The sequence below is a fragment of the Parus major genome, chromosome 23, assembly GCF_001522545.3.
Source record: "Parus major isolate Abel chromosome 23, Parus_major1.1, whole genome shotgun sequence".
In the NCBI taxonomy this organism is placed as follows: Eukaryota; Metazoa; Chordata; class Aves; order Passeriformes; family Paridae; genus Parus; species Parus major.
Window position 1 is genome coordinate 5,757,306 of NC_031791.1, and position 3,194 is coordinate 5,760,499.

The following is a 3,194-nucleotide window of genomic DNA, read 5'->3' on the forward strand; positions in this document are numbered from 1 at the left end:
CCGAGCGCGGCCCCGCGGGCGCTCCGGTAACGGGGACGGGGGTTATTGTTGGGGGGGCGCGGGCCCATCCCGGCCCGCAGCCGCCTTGCCCCGGGCCCGGCCCCGCCGGCCGCTCTCCCTCGCTCCGTGGGGCTCCCCCTTCTCCCGGGGAGGGTCTCCCCCTCCTCCCGCACGGCTCTCATCCCGGGGGGCTCCCCCTGCTCCTCGGAGCTCCCTCCCGGGGGGCTCTGCCGCTCCGGCCGAGGCCCCGCTTTGTTGCCCCCGGGGCTCCGGGGGGGTGCTTGGCTTCCTTTCCCTCCGCTTTTGGGGGGTCCCGGAGCTTCGGGGGATCCCTGGGAGAGGAGAGGGTCGGGGCTGGCGGCGGGAGGGAGGAAAAAAGCTCAGGATCCTTTTAGATGTGCTGGGTGACCCCGGGGGTTTTGTGTTTGGGGTTTTTTTCTCCCCCCCTTGTTTTTATCTCGTGCTCACATAACAACAGCCTCGGCCCCTGGGAGCTGCAAAGTTGGAATTTTAAGAGCCTCTCGCCCCAACCTGAGAAATTCTCTGGGTTTTTTTGTTGTTGTTGTTGTTGTTTGCTTTGGTCAATGCTTAATAACTTTGTTGGGAGCAGAGATTTTTACTAGGCAGATCATGAGTAAGGAATTTCCTTTCTGAGGAGGGATGGAGGTGGGGTAGGGGGGACCGTGGGTCCTTTTGGGGTTTTTAATGCTGGTTTTGGGAATCCCGTGGGTCAGGAATTGAGCGCTGCTTCTCCCCAGGATTCCAGGAAAACACAGGGATAACGTTAAAAGTTCTGCTAGGCCACACCGCTCTCAAACAATGGCTCTGCTTTCATTCCCACTGCAACTTCCCAAAAAATAAAATAAAATAAACCCTCCCAGCCCAAACTCCTTCCTCTGCTTTGGGGTTGAACTTTTTTTGAGACGCTTTTTTTGTCACAATCTGGGATTTTGAGGGGAGCAGGGAATCGGAGCCGTGGGGATGTGGCTGTGGAGCCGGGCTCTGTGCGGATTAAATCTCCTTTATCCGGCGTTGTCACCACCGGTGATTCAAACTCGCGGGGAGATTCCTCGGAAGTTTTTTTGTTGTTTGCGGAGCGTCCCAGAATCGGAAGAATTGTGAGCACACGGAGCGGTTCATTCTGCCGAGTTCTCATCCAGGGAAAAGCAGAGCCGCCCTCCCTGAGCTCGGCACCGAAGCCTTTGTTTGCAAATCCGGCCTCCTGCCCACCTGGGAAAAGTTGATGCTCTATTTTTAGGAAGAGTTTGGGAATGAAAGAGGCTCGGGAGGCCCGAGCAGCTGCGGGTTTGCGGTGTAGGTGACTTCGTGCGGCTGTGAGTGACAGGATTCAGCTGTCCCGCTCTCCGGATCCCGAAATTCCCACAGAAATTCCCACAGAAATTCCCACAGAAATTCCCACAGAAATTCCCACAGAAATTCCCACAGAAATTCCCATAAAAACCCTGCTGGGAGCTGCCCCCGAGCTGCCCGCAGCGCTCCCTTGCAAAATGTCTCCTGTGCCAAGTTCGCCTCTCGTGTTCGCAGCTCTGCTGGGAGCAGCCTCTCCTTAATCCACTCAGCTTTTCTGGAGCCTCCCGATTTTCACCATAAACACCTTGATTCAATTAATTGATTTAATTAATTGGCGGACGGAGGGACGCGCGGCCTTTTGAGGGAGCAAAGGCTGCGGCAGTGTAACTTTGTACCTTGTTTGGCGCTGGGAATGGGCTGGGCACAGGCTGGAGATACTGGGAATTTTTTTGGTGAGGATTCATAGTATCTTCCTTTGTTTGGTTGTTGTTTTTTTTACGGTCTGCCCTGAGATAACTTGTAACTTCCTTTGGAGGGGCCCGCTCAGATTTCATTGCTGCAGTTAATGCACACCTCCTATTGATGATAAATTAAATTCTTACCATTAATTACTTAATTTTTTAAATTCTTTTTGCATAGAGGAGTGCTTCATGTGATGTTACTGAAAGATTTTTATATTGTTTGCTCAAAGGAAATCAGAGGAAAAACGCCATTAAACCGAATTGCAGTCTTAAAACCAGTCAAGATTTAGTCATATCGAGTTTCCAGTGTGTTTTTAACTCTGTGGGGAAGGTGGTGATTTGCAGACTGAAAGCTGGAGGAGTGAGTCCTGTTGGATGTCGGTGGTATTTGAGTTGTGAGTGTATAAAAAGCCCTGTGTGTGTGCAGCACCAAGTGATGTTGGAGGTGCAATTAAAACAACCTGATGTCTGCAGCTTTTCGAGTCATTTTCCTCCCAATATTAACCTCATGCTCCACTCGTGCTGACAAAGTCTGGTCCAAGACACGACTCAGATCTTTTATTTTGGTCTCCCCACTGTTAGTAAGGTGTTTGTAGAAGTTGTTTGTAGTAGTTGGGTGTTGTTCAGGGCTACTACGAGGAGCAGGGAGGGAACAGAGCCGCCTTGGGGCTGCTCTGCCAGGAGCTTCCCAGGGCTCCACCACCCCAAATCCATCCTCAGAACTCTCTGTGGAGCTGCTTTTAGGAACCTTAAATCATAAACTATCAATCTTTTTAATAAAGATGAATTCAGACTATCCCATGCCTTTAAAAAGGAATTGGGCTTGTCGTGTGAGCATTACATAACGGGGAAAACACTTCACACCTGTAGTGTCCTTACTGCTCTGATAGTCCTGCCGTAAAATAACAAACAAACTTCTGTGGTTTTGTGCTGCTGGAGCGTTATCAAAATATTTGGGGGATAGGAAGTTCGTGAGTTGCTGTCATCTTAATCTGTAGGTTTGCAGGTATGCAAACCATGTGGATATTTCATTTTTTGGGGTATTTTATTGGGGTGCTGTGGGCACTGAAATGTGTTGGAGTTGTGTAGTTTTGCCCCGGTGCCATGGACAGCAGGACCAGCAGTGCTGGCTGTGCCTGCTCTGGAAAGTTCTGCCGAGATCCCAGGTTTGCTGCTCCTTCTCCAGGGAATTCCATAAAGGATGTCCATGGGTTTTTCTGGTACCTGAGCACAGCTTGTGAGTTAGCAGCGAGAGTGCACGCTGTGCTTGGGGCTCCATCAGCTGTACAAGCAGAAATCCAGGCTCTGAAGTTTGAGAAAAACTTCTGAAAAAAAACCAAAACCCCAAAACCAAAGCAAACCGTTCCTTTGCATGACTGAGGGAATACTGTGGGATACAGGGGAATACTTTGGGATACTTTG